The sequence below is a fragment of the Solanum dulcamara genome, chromosome 10 (assembly GCF_947179165.1).
Source record: "Solanum dulcamara chromosome 10, daSolDulc1.2, whole genome shotgun sequence".
NCBI lineage: Eukaryota > Viridiplantae > Streptophyta > Magnoliopsida > Solanales > Solanaceae > Solanum > Solanum dulcamara.
Genome location: NC_077246.1, coordinates 51,835,341 through 51,849,063, shown reverse-complemented (window position 1 = coordinate 51,849,063; position 13,723 = coordinate 51,835,341). Strand labels below are relative to the sequence as shown.

The 13,723-nt window shown below is 38.4% G+C and overlaps 1 long non-coding RNA gene across 2 annotated transcripts; it reads right to left on the bottom strand.

Annotated features, from left to right (window-relative positions):
- Positions 1–12,605: 12,605 nt before the first annotated feature.
- On the bottom strand, positions 12,606–13,420 carry LOC129870694 (uncharacterized). 2 transcript variants are annotated; one of them, XR_008762116.1, is made up of 3 exons: positions 13,373–13,420; positions 13,161–13,296; positions 12,606–12,908 (listed from the first exon to the last, which is right to left on the bottom strand). It is a non-coding gene; the product is annotated as an uncharacterized LOC129870694 (long non-coding RNA). The 2 variants fall into 2 exon arrangements; XR_008762115.1 differs by having other exon boundaries at positions 13,161–13,412.
- Positions 13,421–13,723: the final 303 nt, after the last annotated feature.

Here is a 13,723-nt window from a genome sequence, read left to right as displayed (position 1 = left end):
CTCCGTTGGATTCGGGGGATGGTTTTTGGTCTAGAAGAAGTATTGGCTGAAGTTTTAGAGGTCCCGAGCCCATTTTGATATTTTGAAGGCCTAAGTTGGTTTAGTTGCGACTTTTTAAGTTTTGGGTCAAGGAGACCTCGAATTCATATTTTGATAGTTCCATCAGCTCTGGAATGGACAAATTAGGCTAGTAGCATTATCGGCATAACTATCGAGACAATCGATACGAGTTTGGTCATTTGGCGCTTTTGACTATGAAAGTTAGCCTATGGTTGACTTTGGTCAATATTTTTGGAAAACGCACTCGGATGAAAATTCTGAATGCGCCGTTGAGTCCGGAATATTGAATTTAGTGGGGTAGCATATCTGGTTATTTTTATCGAGTTCCGAACGAATTCCGAGGGTCTGTTGGAGACTTTAAATATTTGCAAAACCAGAAAAATCTGGTGCAAAAACCAGATTTTCAGACTTTTCTCTCAACTTTGAACCGTTATTTCTTGAGCATTTCAACTCCAAATCTAGTGATTCAAGAGTCTATCTTCAAGAGATATTCGTAAGGAATCCATTGGTGAGCTCGGAATCTTGATTAGAAGCTTCATTTTAGGTAAGATTTAATGTTTTAGATGCTGCCTCGACCATTTTTGGATTCAGATTTTTGTAAACTTTGGAAGATGATTTCTTGGTCATCTTAGATCCGAATTCAGTGATTCAAAGCTCCAAATTGTGTAGTTTTTCCATAGTAATACAGTGGTGTAATCATAAATTGATGGGGAAGATTTCTTTTAGGTAAGATTCGCGTTATAGCAACTGCCCTTCCTATTTTCGGATTAGATTTTTGATGAACTCTGAGATTTGATATCTTGAGCATTTTGGGTCCGTTTTCAGTGATTATTGAGGCTAAATTGCTGAGTTTTTCATAAGGATAATTGTGGTGTGATCCGTTTCAGCTGTAGAGGCTTCATTTCTGGAAAATCCCTGTTCAAAGTTGCTGTCTTTTGCCATTTTCGTAATGAAATTGTGGTGATTTTTAGAAAATTGTATTTTCATGATTTGGAACTCGATTCTTGCTCAATTTTCATGGAATTTTCATCCACGAACTCTACTCGATGTGTAGAACATAATTTTCAAATAAAATTCTAGATTTGATGCTTTTCGAAAATAATTATTTTTCTTGGACAATTTTACCCTCGGTTCCGAAACCTATCAATATGGGTGTCATTGGACTCCTTGTGATGTGCATGTTTTATTGTTGATAGTGGGTTGTCAGTCCGGGCATTGAATTCTAGAGTTGCTTATTCGGTGGAGGTGTTCGAGTGCGGTTTTGGCAATTGAGGTAGGTTTGGTTATTCTTCTTTGAGACTGAAATGAGGCAATTAGTCATTCATATGTTATAACCTTTAGGATGGGGTTGTAGTATGAGTTGAGAATATTATATATATTGTGATGCCCGTGTGGGGGCTTATTTATTAATATGTTGCAGTGTGGGGTTTATTTGTATTATATAGACGGGTAGGGGCCTTATTGGTTATCTTATTTGCTTTGAGAGCATGTAATTCGTGATTTGTCTAAGAGAGAGACTTGAATATATTATTTGACTTGTGATGCCCGCCTGAGGGGTTGAGTTGGGGATGTTGAACATGCTTAAGTATTGAAATATTGTTGAGAAAGGGGTGAATATTTAAATTGAAGTATTTTCTTCCCATTATTATTTATTGAGGGTGAATATCATGTGTAGGTTAAGTTTTGAGAACTTTGAACCTTGTATCAAATATGAGTTGAATATTACTTTCATACCGTATTTGTTTTGATGCATTCATCCTCATTCATCATATCACGAAACATGGAAAGTTGAGAAATATGGAAATTCTTTTTGAGAAAGAAAATAAAACACCTTTTTAAACCTTTGTATCTTGAGTTCCTGACCGAGGCAATTTTTCGGCAGGGTAGTGGATGCATTGTGATCCCTTGACCACGAGGAGGTGGCAAGGATGATGAGATATTATGACTGAGGTATATGGTCTGCGAAACCCCCATGGGTCCTGCTTGGTAGCACAGCTCGGCAGGTGTATACGACAGGCTGTGCGACAGTCTTGATTCCACCGTACCACCACATCATTGCATCATCATATTGCATTGCATTGATATTTGTGCTGCTTGATTTTTTGATTAATTGTGATTATGAGCTGTTATTATGGGTTTACTTTACTCGTGCCACTATATATATAAACTGGCGGCACCGATGCCGAAGTGGGACTTTTCTGTATGAAGGTGGAAACGTTCCTTAGTTTATTTCATAGGTTTGATTAATTCCTTATACTCAGTCAGCTAAAATCTGCTGAGTACATGTGAATTGTACTCACCCCTACTTTTGTATTCCTTTTTGATGCAGATACTAGTCGGGGTACCTCACGTGGCAGTTGATACTCTAGCGGATTGTGTATTCTCAGATTAGTGGTGAGGTCCCAAAATTCGGATCGTCACTAGTCTATCCTTATTTTTCAATCTTTTGTATCATTCACAGACTTATGTTGTATCTTCCGATTCGAACCTTGTATTAGATGCTCTTTATACTTATGACACCAGGTTTTGGGATAATTTCTTTAGTTTCTTTCTTTTTATTTAAATTGTGATAATAATTTTTGGGTCATGATAATTGGTATCAGAGCACTAGGTTCACCGGTCCCATATAATAAAGAGCAGGGTATCTAGTAGAGTCTTGTGGATCGATACGTAGACGTCCGTACTTATCTTTGAGAGGCAAGAAGATACTTAATAGGAGGATTTCCTTCTTTTACTCCCTTCGTGCGATTTATTCATATCAAGTATTGTATACCTCTGATCTATTCCTTCTGCGCAGATGGTGAGGACTAGAGCCATAATTACTGAGGGTGAGGCTGCACCTACTGCCCGAGATCCAGTACGCGGGTGAGGTAGAGGACGTAGTGGAGTCAAGGGATGAGGCCGAGCCAGGGGAGCGGCGCTTGCTCGTGGATGAGCTAGAGAGCCATCACCTGAGCCCATTATGAGCATGAGGATGATTTGGAGCAGCAGACTGAGGAGCAGAGACCATCCCAGCCTCCTGTGGTTTCCGATAGTACTCCGATGCTTCAAGAGCTATTGGTTCGATTATTGGCTAGACTGGATGGTGCTCCTACCTCTTGTATTATTTCAGGTACTGTAGGTTCTCCTATCATAGTTAGTGCTACACCGCTAATTCAGGGGCCTAGTGTAGGATTTTAGACTCCTGGTTTATCTTCAATGCCTTCTATTGTACCTCCGAGATTTGCAGCTCTGCTAGTTTCTGCTAATGCTGCCATGTCGATAGCTGAGCAGAAGAGTTTTGAGAGGTTCGTTCGATTGGCGCCTCCTAGGTTTGATGGTAAAGCCGGAGAGAAAGCCTATGACTTTTTGACTGAGTGCCAAGATAGGTTGTTCAACCTAGGCATTTTAGAGGCACATAGAGTTGCTTACATTTCATATCAATTTGCGGGAGTGGCCAAAGAATGGTGGAGGTTAGTTCTTGCTCGTAGACCTATTGGTTCTCCTATGATGAGTTGGGAATAGTTTACTGAGGTGTTCCTTGAGAGATTTATGTCTTATAGCCTTCGTGATCAGCGTAGGGATGAGTTTGACAGACTGGAGCAGGGCTCCCTATCTGTATCTGAGTATGAGACTCGCTTTCATGAGTTATCTCATTATGCTATGTCGAGTATTCCTACCGAGTTCGAGCCGATTCGCAAACTAGTGAAGGGATTCGCCGGTTATCTCCAAGAGGCTACGACCTCTATTGTACTGTCTGAGGGTACGTTTCAGAGTATTATTGATCATGTCAGGATGATAGAGAGTATCTGATGTGCTAGACAGGGTAGGGCCAAGAAGTTTCATCGGCAGGGTCAATTCAGCGATCATTCCTCCAAGGGTAGAGAATATTTGGGTTCAGGAACCTATGGTTATTAGGGCAGACCAGTCCAGGCAGCTATTCAGGGTTCTTCGAGCTTCGGAGGTCGTTTTGACACTTCTAGTTATTCCCCATGGAGTTCAGGTCCTCGAGGTTGTTATGTGTGTGATGAGTTTGGGCATAAGGCCCAAGATTGCCCCAAACATGCTCCTTCTAATGGATGGCCTGGGGCACCAGTTGTTCATTCTATAAATGCTCCAACTGTTTGAGGTTCTTTGCAGAATACTAGAGGTGGCACCCATGGTGCTAGAGGTAGAGTATGAGGTGGTGCTCGTGGTGGTTCGCAGGCTAAGGGTGACCGTCAGTTATGCTATGCTATACCGGGTAGATATGAGGCAGAAGCCTCTGATGCAGTTATTACAAGTATTGTTCCAGTTTGCCATCGTTCTACTTCAATATTATTTGACCCAGGGTCTACCTATTCTTATGTGTCAACTTATTTCGATGTGGGTATTGATTATGTGAGTGAGTCCCTTATTGTGCCTATTACTATTTCTACCTCAATAGGTGAATCTTTAGTGGTGGATCGGGTATACAAGGGATGTTTGGTGATATTTTCAGGTAGAGAGACCCGTACAAACTTGATTTTATTAGACATGCTTGATTTTGATGTGATACTGGGTATGGACTGGTTATCTCCTTATCATACTATATTAGATTATTATACAAAGACCGTGACCTTAGCTTATCTCGGTTTACCTAGCGTGGTATGGAAGGGTAATCTGAGTTCATATCCTAAGGGGGTGATATCTTATATTCGTGCTCGTCGCTTGATGGATAAGGGTTGTTTGTCTTATTTGGCTCACGTACGTGATCTCACCACGGAGTCATCTCATATAGAGACTACGAGGGTGGTGAGAGAGTTTATAGATGTATTTTCTACAGACTTGCCGGGAGTTCCTCCTGACCATAATATCGATTTTGTGATTGATTTGGAGCATGACACTAAACCCATCTCTATTTCTCCTTATCGGATGGCTCCAGCAGAATTAAAAGAGTTGAAAGAACAATTGGAAGATTTATTGAAGAAAGGGTTTATTAGACCTAGTGTATCACCATGGGGTGCACCAGTTTTATTTGTGAAGAAGAAAGATGGTACTATGAGGATGTGTATTGACTATCGACAATTGAACAAAGTCACTATCAAGAACAAATATCCTCTCCCTCGCATTGATGATTTATTTGACTAGCTTCAAGGTGCCTCTGGGTTCTCAAAGATAGATTTGAGATCGGGTTACCATCAGTTGAGAGTTTGGGAATCTGATATCCCAAAGAATGCATTCAGGACTCATTATGGGCATTATGAGTTTGTGGTTATGTCCTTCGGGTTGACTAATGCCCCGACTACTTTTATAGAGTTGATGAACCGGGTGTTTCAACCTTATTTAGACTCGTTTGTGATTGTGTTTATTGATGACATCTTGGTTTATTCCAAGAATGAGGCTGATCATATTAGGCACCCGAGGACAGTCCTTCAGAGATTGAGAGAGGAGAAGTTGTATACAAAATTCTCTAAATGTGAGTTTTAGCTTGAGTCCGTGACATTCTTGGGTCTTATAGTGACCAAGGATGGTATTATGGTTGATCCAGCCAAAGTTGCAGCGGTTCGTGATTAGGTTAAGCCTACTTTGGTTACCGAGATTCGGAGTTTTATTGGGTTGGCAGGCTACTATCGTCGGTTTGTTCAAGGATTCTCTTCTATTGCAGCCCCATTGACTAGGCTAACTCAAAAGACCGTGGCATTTCAGTGGACTGAGGAGTGTGAGGCGAGCTTTCAAGAGCTTAAGGAATTATTAACTACAACACCTATTCTAGCCTTACCCGAGGAGGGCGTGGCATTTATTGTGTTTTATGATGCTTTGGGAGTCGGCTTGGGTGGTGTATTGATGCAAAAAGGTAGAGTTATAGCTTATGGAGGCATGAGAAGAACTATCCTACCCACAACTTAGAGTTAGCAGCGGTGGTGTTTGTTCTGAAGTTGTGGAGGCATTATCTTTATGGAGTGCATTGCGAGGTCTATACTGACCACCGTAACCCTAAGTATATCTTTTCTCACCCAAATTTGAACATGCGGCAGCGTAGGTGGTTAGAGTTATTGAAAGACTATGACATTACCATACTTTATCATCCGGGAAAAGCTAATGTGGTAGCGGATGCCCTGAGTCGCAAATCATCTAGCATGGATAGTTTGGCCTTCCTTAAGGCTGATGAGAGGCCTTTGGCGTTAGAGGTTCAGTCATTGGCTAGACAGTTGGTCCGACTTGATATTTTTACACATCATGGTATTTTGGCCTTTGTGGAGGCTAGGTCTACTTTGATGGACCAGATTCGTACACACCAGTTTGAAGATGACAAATTGAGGGCCATTCAAGACAAAGTGTTGAATGGTGAAGCAAAATCAGCCTCTCTTGATCTAGAAGGAGTTTTGAGGATTAATGGTCGCATTTGTGTGCCCAAGGTTAGTGAATGGGTACGTATGATATTGGAGGAGGCTCATTGTTCAAAGTATTTGATTCACCCAGGAGTGGCAAAGATGTTTCATGACTTGAAACAACACTATTGGTGGTGTGGCATGAAGAGAGACATTATTGATTTTGTGGCTAAGTGTCTAAATTGCCAACAAGTGAAGTATGAGCATCAGAAATTGGGTGGTCCTATGCAAAGGATGCCCATTCCTGAGTAGAAATGGGAGAGTATCACTATGGACTTCGTATTTGGATTACCCATGGCATTGGGTAAGTATGACTCTGTCTGGGTGATTGTGGATCGATTGACCAAATTAGCCCATTTCCTTCCGGTGAAGACTAGCTACAATGCAGATCAGTTAGCTAGGATCTATCTTCGTGAGATTGTTAGGCTGCATAGGGTGCCTATCTCTATTGTGTCAGATCGGGGTTCAATGTTCATCTCTCACTTTTAGAAGGCATTACAGCGTGGTTTGGGTACATGGCTAGAGATAAGTTCAGCATTTCATCCCCAAACCGATGGTCAGTCCGAGCGGACTGTTCAGGTGTTGGAGGATATGCTTAGGGCCTGTGTGATTGATTTTGGTGCCCGATGGGACCAACACTTGCCCTTAGCAGAGTTTGTTTATAATAACAGTTATCCCTTCAGCATTCAAATGGCACCATTTGAGGCATTGTATGGTCGTAGGTGTCGATCACCCATTGGATGGTTTGATTCTGTTGCAGTTGATGCATTGGATACTGACTTACTTAGGGATATTGTGGAGCGGGTACGTTTGATTCAGGGTCGACTATTGATAGCTCAGAGTCGTCAGAAGAGTTATGATGATATGAGGGTTCGTCCCTTAGAGTTCATGGTGGGTGATTGTGTGTGGCTTAAAATATCACCCATGAAGGGTGTGATGAGGTTCGGAAAGAAGGGCCAACTTAGCCCAAGGTTTGTTGGTCCATTTGAAATCCTGAGGAGAGTAGGTGGAGTGGCATATGAGTTGGCCTTACCCCTAAAATTGTCAGCTGTCCATCCGGTGTTTCATGTTTTCATGCTTCGCAAGTACATACCGGATGAGTCTCATATGATTTCTTATGATGTAGTAGAGTTGAGTCCGGATTTGACTTATGAAGAGGAGCCGGCAGTTATTCTAGATAGGCGGCTTCGTAGACTCAGGACCAAGGAGGTTGCTTCGGTCAAGGTGCAGTGGCAGCATCGGCCTGCTGAAGAGGCGACTTGGGAGTTAGAGTCTAATATGCAGGCTCGGTACCCTCAACTTTTTGAGATCCCAGGTACTTTCTTTTATCTTATGTTCGAGGACGAACATCCTTTTTAGTGGTGGATGTTGTAATGACCTTGAGAGTCATTTTTAAAAAATTTATGTGAAATTATCATTTTACCCTATCATTAGTGCCCTCAAGTATTATTTGATCGGTTTGTGTAGTTGAAAGTGTAAAAATCTTAATAGTTTGTAAATTGTGCAAATTCTTGAGTTTTATAGAGTTAAGAGGTGAAAAAGTGATTTTCGGTGCCAACTGGAGCTACGGGTCTCGGAATGGATTTCCGTCAATTCCAACAGCTCTAAAATGTGGAAATTGGTCTAGGAGAGTTTATGAAATTAGTTTTGGAGTTATAACAAAGATTTTAAGTCTTGAGTTGGGAATTTAAGGAATTTTAGGCCAAGATTTGACTTTGGTCAACTTTTGGAGTTTTGATACTCGAAATGGAATTCCGACGACTCCGTTGGATTCGGGGGATGGTTTTTGGTCTAGAAGAAGTGTTGGCTGAAGTTTTAGAGGTCCCGAGCCATTTTTGATATTTTGAAGGCCTAAGTTGGTTTAGTTGCGACTTTTTGAGTTTCGGGTCAAGGAGACCTCGAATTCATATTTTGATAGTTCCATCAGCTCCAGAATGGACAAATTAGGCTAATAGCATTGTCGGCATAAATATCGAGACAATTGATACGAGTTTGGGGTCATTTGGCGCTTTTGACTTTGAAAGTTAGCCTATGGTTGACTTTGATCAACATTTTTGGAAAACGCACTCGGATAAAAATTATGAATGCGCCGTTGAGTCTGGAATATCAAATTTAGTGAGGTAGCATATCTGTTTTATTTTTATCAAGTTTCAAACGAATTCCGAGGGTCCGTTGGAGACTTTAAATATTTGCAAAACCAGAAAAATCTGGTGCAAAAACCAGATTTTCAGACTTTTCTCTCAACTTGAACCCTCATTTTTTGAGCATTTCAACTCCAAATCTACTGATTCAAGAGTCTATCTTCAAGAGATTTTCGTGAGGAATCCATTGGTGAGCTCGGAATCTTTATTAGAAGCTTCGTTTTAGGTAAGATTTAATGTTTTAGATGCTGCCTCGACCATTTTTGGATTCAGATTTTTGTAAACTTTGGAAGATGATTTCTTGGTCATCTTAGAGCCGAATTCAGTGATTCAAAGCTCTAAATTGTGTAGTTTTTCCATAAGAATACAGTGGTGTAATCATAAAGTGATGAGGAAGATTTCTTTTAGGTAAGATTCGCGTTATAGCAGCTGCCCTTCCTATTTTCGGATTAGATTTTTGATGAACTTTGAGATTTAATATCTTGAGCATTTTGGGTCCGTTTTCAGTGATTCTTGAGGCTAAATTGCTGAGTTTTTCATAAGGATCGTTGTGGTGTAATCATTTTTAGCTGTAGAGGCTTAATTTCTAGTAAATCGCTATTCAATGTTACTGTCTTTTGTCATTTTCGTAATGAAATTGTGGTGATTTTTAGAAAATTGTATTTTCATGATTTGGAACTCAATTCTTGCTCGATTTTAATGGGATTTTTAGCCACGAACCCTACTAGATGTGTAGAACATAATTTTCAAATAAAATTCTAGATTTGACCCTTTTCGAAAATAATTATTTTTCTTGGACAATTTTACCCTCGGTTCCGAAACCTATCAATATGGGTGTCATTGGACTCCTTGTGATGTGCATTTTTTATTGTTGATAGTGGATTGTCAGTCCGGGAATTGAATTCGAGAGTTGCTTGTTCGGTGAATGTGTTCGAGTGCGGTTTTGACAATTGAGGTAGGTTTGGTTATTCTTCTTTGAGACTGAAATGAGGCAATTAGTCATTCATATGTTATAGACTTTGGGATGAGGTTGTAGTATGAGTTGAGAATGTTATACATATTGTGATGCCCGTGTGGGGGCTTATTTATTAATATGTTGCAGTGTGGGGTTTATTTGTATTATATAGACGGCTAGGGGCCTTATTGGTTATCTTATTTGCTTTGAGAGCATGTAATTCGTGATTTGTCTAAGAGAGAGACTTGAATATATTATTTGACTTGTGATGCCCGCCTGAGGGGTTGAGTTGGGGATGTTGAACATGCTTGAGTATTGAAATATTGTTGAGAAAGGGTTGAATATTTAAATTGAAGTATTTTCTTCCCATTATTATTTATTGAGGGTGAATATCATGTGTAGGTTAAGTTTTGAGAACTTTGAACCTTGTATCAAATATGAGTTGAATATTACTTTCATACCGTATTTGTTTTGATGCATTCATCCTCATTCATCATATCACGAAACATGGAAAGTTGAGAAATATGAAAATTCTTTTTGAGAAAGAAAATGAAACACCTTTTCAAACCTTTGTATCTTGAGTTCCTGACCGAGGTAGTTTTTCGGCAGGGTAGTGGATGCATTGTGATCCCTTGACCACGAGGAGGTGGCACGGATGATGAGATATTATGATTGAGGTATATGGTCTGCGAGACCCCCATGGGTCCTGCTTGGTAGCACAGCTCGGCAGGTGTATACGACAGGCTGTGCGACAGTCTTGATTCCACCGTACCACCACATCATTGCATCATCATATTGCATTGCATTGATATTTGTGCTGCTTGATTTTTTGATTAATTGTGATTATGAGCTGTTATTATGGGTTTACTTTCCTCGTGCCACTATATATATAAACTGGCGGCACCAATGCCGAAGTGGGACTTTTCTGTATGAAGGTGGAAACGTTCCTTAGTTTATTTCATAGGTTTGATTAATTCCTTATACTCAGTCAGCTAAAATCTGCTGAGTACATGTGAATTGTACTCACCCCTACTTTTGTATTTCTTTTTGATGCAGATACTAGTCGGGGTACCTCACATGGCAGTTGATACTCTAGCGGATTGTGTATTCTCAGATTAGTGGTGAGGTCCTAGAATTCGGATTGTCACTAGTCTATCCTTATTTTTCAGTCTTTTGTATCATTCACAGACTTATGTTGTATCTTCCGATTCGAATCTTGTATTAGATGCTCTTTATACTTATGACACCAGGTTTTGGGATAATTTCTTCATTTTCTTTCTTTTTATTTAAATCATGATAATAATTTTTGGGTCGTGACATCGTTCTACTTGGTGTCATCGGTAAAGTCTGTGGGCCTGCCTTCAATTGCAGCTAAGCAATTGTCCTTTTTCAATATCGCTCTTATTTTTATTTTCCACAATTTCTCAACGTCAAACTTTGTTGTACTCGACATTGTTATTTGCTTCACACCTTTCTAGATCATTTCTGAATATTTTTGCGAAAAATCGTGACAAAATGTACCGTCATCGAAATTTACTATTCACGTGAATAATACTTTTACCGAATTTTACTATTCATAGATAGTATCTTCGCATAAAACAAATAGAATGAATATTATGTATTGCCATTATGAAAAAAAACAAATAGAATAATCGAGGGCTTTGATACCACTGTTGGGGGGAGGAAGCACCACAACTAAAGTTTGACCTGATAATAAATAATAAAAATAAATTGGACACGAGAATTTTACGGAAAACCCCTCAAACAGATAGAGAGAAAAAACCACGGGATAGAAGAATCTTATTATGATAATATGAAAATACACTGCTCTCAAATACAAGGAGAAAACAATAATTAACATTTCTCTCTTGTAAAAGGAACAACTCACTAAAGAGGACACTCAAGACTACAATATTTATCTTGGTGTATAACTTTCTTTGTGTTCTTACTCTTTTGAATTGTAATTTTTGTGGGATGATCTTAAATAAGGGCAAAAGATCCTCTATTTATAGAAAAATAAAAAACGCGTAATTTGTTTTTACGTATTTTCGTATTTTGAATGAAACGCATAAAAAAAAGGTTGGTGGCAATAATTTTTCAAAAGGTGCTGCCTACCTATCTTTTACTTTTCTTTCTTTTTAACTTTTTCCCCTTTTTTTTGACTTTTCGTGCAATAAACAGATTGTGCGTATTCGAGACAAAGGAAAAAGTACTACTCCACTGGATCCCTCTGAAGTCTCCATTAGAATTCATATTCCATAGACCATAAAACAAAAGAAAATTATGATGATATGAATTATTTGCGCCTATTTGAACAATTAAGCGAAATATTTAGTCCGAAAATCATATCCCTACAATATTTCCTAAAAAAATAAACCACCTCATTGTAGTACAATATTTCCTGGAGCGTAAAAAACTCTATTTCACCTAAATTTTGTTGAATCATTTTCAGAGAAATTCTTGACATTCCTATCACAAAAATCCTCTCCAACTATGAAAGACATATGGTGAAAAGGAAATCATCAATAGAGATAAATTTCATTCGCTTAAACAGTGAAAATGTGTTCTTCTTGAAGTCCATTATATTTCATGATGTCCAATTTTAAGTGGAGAAACCTAAAATATCTTAATAATCAAAATAATCATTAATTTTATTTCAGGCATATCCTCAAACATCTTAAATTAATTTGTAGCATGTCAGGTAAATTAAGAATGAAGAAGATGTCCATAATTACAACAATAGTACTGGAAGCACTCTCCCCTGTTCTTCTTCAGAATCAAGCTGTCCAACAAGCCAGAGGATCATTTCTCCACACATATTCTTTTGCCATCTGTTTTTCACCTTTTACTCATTTTAAGTTAAACATACAAAACATCAAGTGACAATTGTTTTTAATTGCTTTTGAGGCAAAGAAAAAATAGATGAACTAAGACATAAGAGAAATTCCTTGGAAGAATAATATTTCCACCGGATGAAATCTGAGCTGTCAAACAAATATTTTTTGATCACAACGGAAAAACTAATACCTATTATAATTTCTGTTCTTTCCCAATGGATTGATGCGTATTACTCTTTTCTCGAATATTCATTCAAGATATTATTTTTGCAATATACAGACATAAAAGGAACACATCTTTAATAAATCTAAGTAAAATAATATGTATGTTGAGTCACAATTTGAACTGTGCAAATCGTAGATCATGAAACCATTTCAACAGACATTTAGGCTATCTCACCTCTATCATGTGGAGTTAAAGAGGCAATTTTTAATATACTCTAAGCAAATTGAACATTGAGGCTCAAATTTGTAATACTTATAATACATCAAGAGAGAGTGGAATCAACGCCATGGCTGCAAGCACCGATTGCAGGGTAACCTTCCATTCGGGTTGCCCCTCCAAGATATGGGTCCGATTTCTTTCCTGCACTATCGATTTTCTCAGAGAAGGAAGAAAATCATCATCATAGCCTCAAAATTTTGCAACAATTATTATTAGTACTATATTGGTTCTCACTTTGGGGTTGAGAATTTCGAGAGAACAAGCAAAGATTAACTGAAAAGGGAGTAGTGGCAATTCATTGGCTAAATAGCTATTTAACTGAAAAGAGTTGTTGAATTTATATTTTTTCAGCAAAAATTGAAATAACAGGTGTTGCAGAGAGGAGCAACAGACCTTAGAAGTGTTCCCCTCTATTCTCGACAACCTTCATTTTTTTTCCTTTAACAGAGAAGTTCTCATGTGTTTGTCGACCTGCGAATTTAACAGCTACAACAACAATACCAACAACAACCCAAGTGTAATCTCTCTCCTACATTGTGGAGGTTACAAAATTGTTATTGATATTCTATCAGCAAATGAAACACGCTCAGATCTGTAATACTTACAACCCGGCGAGAGAGACTGGTTCTCCATAGGTTTCAGTATTTTCCAAGAAATGCTAAAGACCCTTATAATCAACTGAATAAGTATATATCTCTGTACTATTAAAAATAATTTAAATATACTATTTGTTATATTTTTGAGCTAAATATATTCCTCATATTATATTTTCGATTCAAATATACCCTCTTATTATACTTTGATATAAATTCGCCCTTTAATTTTAATGAAAGAATACTTGAAAAATTCAAAATTAAATAACTTATTCTCAATTTTAAATATAACCCTAAATTTTCAGTTGTTTTTTTCTCTCAAAAGTTATTTATATTTTAAAATAAAAAATGTAAGTTATGTCA